Source organism: Castor canadensis, chromosome 14 (assembly GCF_047511655.1).
Source record: "Castor canadensis chromosome 14, mCasCan1.hap1v2, whole genome shotgun sequence".
Lineage (NCBI taxonomy): Eukaryota > Metazoa > Chordata > Mammalia > Rodentia > Castoridae > Castor > Castor canadensis.
The window spans coordinates 77130083-77137708 of NC_133399.1; the positions used below are offsets into that span (position 1 = coordinate 77130083).

At 37.6% G+C, this 7626-nt stretch overlaps 1 pseudogene; it reads left to right on the top strand.

Moving 5' to 3' along the window:
* Positions 1-418: 418 nt before the first annotated feature.
* Positions 419-4303, top strand: LOC109684323 (serine/threonine-protein kinase Sgk1-like; annotated as a pseudogene).
* The last annotated feature ends 3323 nt before the right edge of the window (positions 4304-7626 follow it).

A 7626-nucleotide genomic window follows, 5' to 3' on the forward strand; every position in this document is an offset into this window, starting at 1 on the left:
GCATGAAGGAAGGAAAGTGATGTGAACACACAACTTTGCCAAAGTTTCCAGCACTAAGTCCATCCCAGTAACCCAAACAATAGGCCAACTGCTTCAGCCCCAGGCTGTAGGCTAATATCCTAATATCTGTAAGCCCAGCTGCCAGGCCAACTGCAGTGACCCCAGTACCAGGATGGCTTCTGTGAACTCAGGACACCAAACCCCATGAACCCAGGAATGAGATCATCCCTTGTCATTCTGGCCACTGAAAACTCAGGCTCAAGGCTCATTCCAGTGTTAGGTCATCCCTTAAGGACCCAGGCTTCAAGCTGGTCCTCACAGAAGGTCCTGGTAGTGCCACTGAACCCAGGCTCCAGGAATACCCCTATGAACAACTGCCAGATTCACTCCAGGGGGCCCTGGTGCCAGGATAGTCTATATGGACCCAAGATTCAGACCCATTTATGCACACCCAAGCACCAGGCCAGCCTGTCTGAGGACTCTAGCAGCAAGCCTGCCCATGAACCCCAACAGGTGACTCACCCAGAATCTATGGGTGGGCTAACTGATTAATGGCTTTCCCTGCTGAAGCCAGTCTATAAAGTCTAAAATAGGTGCTGGCTTCTTAAAATGGGCAGACAAAGGCACGGGATCATAAGTAAATCAGGAATAAAATAAAGCCACCAATGACTGACTCAAAAGACATGGAGGTCTTCAAATTGCCTAAAAATTCAAAATTAAAAAAGCTCAATGAGCTGAATACAAGGAGATGACTAAATGAAATTGGGAAAACAATATACAAATAAAATAGGCAGTTCAACAAGGAATCAACAGAGGTAAGCCATTTGAAATTATTCAAACAAACAAAACAAAAAAAGAATTAAAAAGAATGAAGAAAAGCCTAAAAGACATAAGACTACATCACCAAAATACATATGCATTCTTAGAGTCCCAGAAGGAGTAAAGAGAGGGATAAGATATATAACAACAGAAAACTTCCTGAATGTGGAGAAATGAACATCCAGATTCAAGAAACGAAAATAGATCAAATATAAAGAATTTCTCACCAAGATATAATCAATTTCTCAGAAGTCAAAAACAAAGAGACGATTTTGAGAACAGGGAGAGAAAAACAAGAAAAAACTTGTCATATACAAGGGAGCCTTCATAAGACTATTAGTGGAATTTTTAGCAGAAATCTTACAAGACAGGAGAAGGTAGCATGACATAAAGAAAGTACAGATGATCACCTACTTATATCAGTTTGACTTATGATTTTTCAACTTTACAATGATGCAAAAATGATACACAGTCAGTAAGAATCAAATTTTGAATTTTGATCTTTTTCCAAGCTAGCAATTTGGGACAGAATATGATGCTGGGCAGCTGCTACTCCATCAGTCACATGATCACAAGGGCAAACAATGAGTGCTATATAATGTATTGTGTTGTCAAGTAATGATCATGGTAGTGAGGTATATTGCATGCATTTTTGACTTATGATACTTTCAACTTTTGATAGACTTATTGTGATAGCATCCCATTTTAAGTTGGAGAGCATCTGTACTAAAAGAAAAAAAAAATCTGTCAATCAAAAATACTATACCCAGCAAGGAAGGAAGCATAACAGAGAAATAAAGACTTTTACAGACAGCTAAGCATGGTGGCTTAAGTCATAATTATGGATACTTATAAGGCAGAGATCTATCTTGAATCCGGATTGTGGTTCCATGTCAATCCAAGTCAAAAATTCACAAGACCCCATCTCAACAAATGGCTGGGTATGGTGATGTGTGCCTGTCATCCCAGATATGCAGGGCAGCACAAATAGGAGCATCATGGCTTAGGATGGCACCTGGTATAAAGGAAAACCCTATATCAAAAATAATAACCAACATGAAAAGGGCTGCCTGTCTAGCAAGAACAAGACCTAGAGTTCAACCTCCAATATTGCCACTCCCCCCCCCAAAATAAAGACTTTTCCAGATAAACAAAAGCTTTGGGAGTTTATCACCATTATCTTATCTTACAAACTGCTCTTACAAAAAGAGTTCATATGGTGAAACATTAGGACACTAAGACAATGAAAACATAAAAAGTAAAAGTTGTGGTAAAAGGAAGAATATTTCAGAATACTGCAATACTGTAAAGATTGGGTAAAATTACTTTGAACTCTAGTATAAAAGTTAAAAGACAAAAGCATTAAACATAAATATATCTATAATAATTGGTCAGTGGGTATGTAGTACACAAATGACATAAATTATGACATGAATAATACAAAATGCGGGGGAAAGAAAAGTTAAATTGTAGAGCTTATGTGTGCAGCAGAAGTTGTTACCAGCTTAACATAGAAGGTTACAATTATAAGATATTTTATGGAAGCCTCATAATATCCACAAAGAAAGAAATTATAATAGGTACACAAAAGATAAAGAGAAAGGAATGAAAGCATATCACTACAAAAAGAAATGATCAAATCATGAAGGATGACAGCAAGAGGATTAAGAAACAAAGGAACTACAAAACAGAAAACAATGAAATGGTAGTCCTAAATTGCTACCTATCATTAAATGTAAATAGATCAAATTATCCAATCAAATGACACAGAGTGGCACCACCTTACTCTGTCCCATGCGAGATGTGAATCATCCTTTTGTCCAGCCTGTCCATGGTGAATGCACTTTTAGTCACTAATTAGCCATCTCAGTTATCAGAAGATTTGTCATGGTATCACAGTGTTTAGGTTGTATGGAGTTCAGTACTATCTGAGATTTCAAACACCCACTGAGGCTCTTAGACTATATCCTCTGTGGAAAGGAGGATTACTGTAAATAATGATAAAATAGTCAATTCATCAAGAGGATATATAAATTGTAAATACCTATACACCCCAAAAAAGAATATGTAAACATATAGAGTAACTACTAACAGAACTGAAGTGAAAAATAGATAGCAACACACTTTCAACAATGCATGGATCATTGCAACACACAATCAATAAGGAAACAAAAGATTTTAATAACACTGTATGCTAATACAGATTAGAACGTTTACCTGCATATGCAGAATATCTCTTCTAACAACCCCAGAATGCACATTCTTTTCAAGCATGCGTGGAACATTACATTATATATAGTGAGAAGACTGCCAATAATAATTCCTATGAACTCAAACACCCTAAAATTTAAATCACTTTGATAGACTTGGGAGCCTTGGCTTGTGAATAATAACCTTTCTCAAAAAGTCCTTTTCAGCAACTCAGTCTTGGTGCATCGTTCAATCTTCATGCTAAATCATTTGACTTTCACTTCCTGAAAGTGATTGGAAGGGCAGTTTTGGAAATGTCCTTCCAGCAAGACACAAGGCAGAAGAAGCATTCTATGCAGTCAAAGCTTTATTGACAAAAATGATCCTGAATGAAGAAGCAGCATGTTATGTTAGAACTGAGTGTTCTATTGAAGAGTGTGAAACACCCTTTCCTGGTGAGCCTTCACTTCTCTTCCAGACTGTCAACAAACTGGACTTAGTCCTAGACTACATTAAGGTATTACAGTCTCCAGAAGGAAAGTTGTCTTCTAGAACCACAAGCTCAGTTTCTATGCTGCTAGTCTGTGCTCTCTACATATTACTTCTAGAGAAGTGCATTTTGCTACTTCAGAGGGACACAGTGTCCATTCTGATGCTGGACTCTGCAAGGAAAACACTGAACACAATAGCCCAACCTCCACCTTTTGTGCCATACCTGAAGATTTCACACCTGAGGCGCTTCATAGCAGCCTTAAGGTAGAATGGTGGACACAGGGGTCAGAGGTTGGGGAAAGCTTTAGAGCCTCCTGTGTAAAATACTGTATGGCCTTCCTCTTTTTTACAGCTGAAACACAGCTGAAATGTACAACAACATTCTGAACAAGTCCCTCAGGTTGAGACCAAATATTACAAATTCTGTAAGACACATTCTGGAGGGCTTCTTGCAGGATTAGACAAAGAGGCTCAGTGCCAAGGACTACTTTGTGGAGATTAAGAATCTTGTCTTCTTCTTCCTAATTATTGGGAGATCTCATTAATAAGAACATTACTTCCATTTTTAACCCAAATGTGAATGGACGCCCAGCAACCTGTGGCACTTTGATCCTGAGTTTACCTACCACTAGCAGGTCCCCTGACATCATCCTCATCACTGTCAAGGAAGCTGCCCAGGCAGGTGTTCCTTGCCTTTTCCTATGCACCTTCCATGGACAGTCTTAGTGATTGTGAAGAATTTTATGTGTGTTTTAAATGTTTTAGCCTTTTGGTGGAGCTCCCCTCTTACAGGACATCTTAAAAGAGAATTTGTATATCCCAAGAAGTTTGGCCACCCTATTGTACACTGTTTGCTGAAGGGTTTGGACAGCACATGCTCCTTCCAGTGAGCTCATGAGGTTTTTGTTTATATTCTTCCTTCCAACATGGTACCATCTCTGAAATGAGCATTAGAGTGCCATCTTAGACAGATGCAACAGTCTTGCTAGAAGGAAAATCTAGGAATGATTTCCCACAGATCTGTCTAGGCTGTGATAATGAGTATTCTGAAATGTGCCTTTTCTGATGAGATCATGTCAACTCCAAAGCTTTTCCTATCACTGAGTGTTTCAGGCCTTTATTATCTCTTATGAATTGCTGTGTGAATAGTGATATTATATACCTGGTCACAGATGGGTTTTGCTAAAGGATCAATGTGACACATGACCCAGAATCTTAAAGAAAACTTTGCTATTATGAATATTTCTATTTTTAGAGTTTCTATGGATAAATGTCCCAGTTGTCAGTCAGTCATTGGTGTTTCTATTGTTTAAAATGTCATTTGTAATATAAGCATTTTTAATGTTCTTTTTTTGTGTTCCTGATAACTGTATATACTGCATTAAGAAAGTTTGTCATTAAGTTACAGCACCAGAATATTTAAACTTATAGTCTCATTTGTAATATCAACCACCAATTAATGCACTGTAGCTAACATGGTAATCATATGTACACCCCTCCTCCCTATAATCACACAGCTTTTCGCGTGTGATAAACCAAATTTGATTTGCAATAAGACCTTGAAAAATATATTAAAATGCTAGAGTAGATCTTACATATTCTTAACATTCACACATACACACACACACACACACAAAACTATAATAATTATGTGAAATGATGCATACCAAAGTGGATTGTGGTAATCATTTCACCATGTATATGTTTGTCAAAATATGATGCTGTACATTATAAACACATAAAAATTTATTTGTAAATTATGTATCAGAAGAGAAAATGCATTCAAATGCTTAACTCAAGGGAAAGATATGTTTTGTGTTAGGGCCACACAATTTATGCACAGGTGTCCATTTTTTTAAATGTTCATACCATTCCTAGTTATTTGGAAATGTGCATCTTTTTTTTTGATGTTTTTTAAGTTAGAGTTGCTTAGAGACCCACCGATATACTGAAATATATACCAGCTTGCAACTTCTAATTTTCAGCCCTAGATTTTCCTACGGGGACACAAAGTAATTTATTCCTTCCTTTGTGCCTTTAAAAAATTTGAGGTCCACAATCACTTGCCCATTAAATCTTCCCAGGTTTCTATTTTTTTTTCAAAATTACAGTACATCATTCTAATGGGTAAATTAGATTTGGAGAGAGTTGATTCATAAATATTTTATGTATATTGCTAGAATGCAGAACTGTATTTATTAGAAATGTAGGGTGATGTTGCCAATAAATAGTCTCAGCTATAATGAGGTAGCATATTTAAATATGCGTGCTGTGCTTGTATAGATTCACAATCTTCACTGGCACATCAACAATCAACAAAAAGAACCCTCTGCTCTGTTCAGAGTAAGAGGACTTGCTATCAAGTTCAAAAGGCAAAAAAGATTGGGACAAAAAAAGCACCCTGCCTTCACAGCAAAGCAGAGACTCAGAAATTATTGCCTTAAAAGGTGAGATAAGAGATTTAAACTTATTTAAATGTACTCTTATTTTTGAATTTTTCTTGCAATGAAACAGAATTTGTGTTCCAGTAATACTATAAAAAAAACTAAACATTTCCCTGTGAATTTGAGACAGCCAAATCAATTAAATTGAAAAGAGAGAGAGGTAGGCAGAATTCTAAAATGTTCCTCCAAATTTCCCCCTCTAATCTTGGGGACTATGAACACCAAGAGAATTGACTGTCTCTGATTATGATACATGATAAAAGCAATTGTGCAGATGTAATTAAGATTACTATTCAGCTGTGTGTGAGTTAATCAAAAAGGAGATTATTCAGGGGGCCTAATCTCCTTACAGGAGTCCCTTAAAAACAGAGCTTTCTATTAGTACAAAGAGAAGCCAGAGAGGTTCAAAGTGTGAAAGGGACCATGCTGGTTTTGAGATGCAGGGGCCTTGAGGCAAGTACCTGACAGTGATAACTGTACAAGAGTCAGAGAGAAAATGAGACTCAAGTCTGCAGCCACAAAGAACTGAATGCTTCCAATGAACTGAATAAGCCTAGAAGAGGATTCTTCTCCAAAACCTTCCCTTAAACATCCTCCAACTTCTTCCTGGGCCACTGTCATCTGAGTTATTCCCCACCTCCACCCCCAACATAAACACTTCAGGCAGATCTCTGCTCAAACACCATCTCCTCAGAGCTCCATTTTTATATATCACATCTGAGAAAGTACTGCCTCTGCTCCCCCTGTCCCTTTACCATGCTTCATTTTCCTTCACAGCACTTGCTGTTACCTGGCATTTTCTTACCAATTCATTCATTTCTGTTTTTCTGATGCCCACCATCTTTAACACCTTGTTGTTAGGACTGGGACTTCAGTGTTTTTGCTCTCTTTGCCCAGAACCCTGAATAGTACTTGCTAGATATTTATTGAGAGTGAAACGATGAATAAATAAGTAAAGAAATCAAATGTTTCACCCAAGGAGATTAACCATCTCCTTTCTTTAGTTCTAGCTGCGATTTTTGGGTAATACTGGAACTGTTGAGACTTTGGGGAAGGATTTACTGCATGTTTTGGTTGCATGCAGAACAGTTGTATCAGATAAAGTGGAATTGTGATCTGGCTATTGCCTTTACCTGGTGATTAAGTATGGTATAAGGAGATGTGTTTGGATGTCAAGTTGACAGGGATTAATGATGGTTAATCTTGCCAATTTAATTGAATTAAGAGATACATAGGAGTTTAATAAGCATGTTTCTGAGTGTGTCTGTGAGGGTATTTCCAAAGACGGTTAACTAACGGAAGAATACTTGCTTTTAATGTGGACAGCATTATCCTATAGACTTGGTGTCTGGATAAAATAAAGGGGGAAGAAGGAGCCTGTTACCATGGGCATTTGCGTCCTCTGCTTCTTGGCAGTCATGAGCACACACTGCTGCTGTCATATTATGCTTCACCTCCAGTCCAAAGCAAGGCATCAAGCTGACTTTGGACTGAAACCTCTGGAACTGAGAACCAAAATAAATCTTTCCTCCTTTTTAATTTTTTTTCTGCAGGTATTTGCTACAGTGATAAAAAAGCTAGCTACCTTAGATAGTTCCAAAACTAAAAGCATGCTAGTCCTTTAAAAAGTAGGTCTCCAGGCAAACTAACTAAAATTTAAGTGTACCTGTTAAGTATCTCA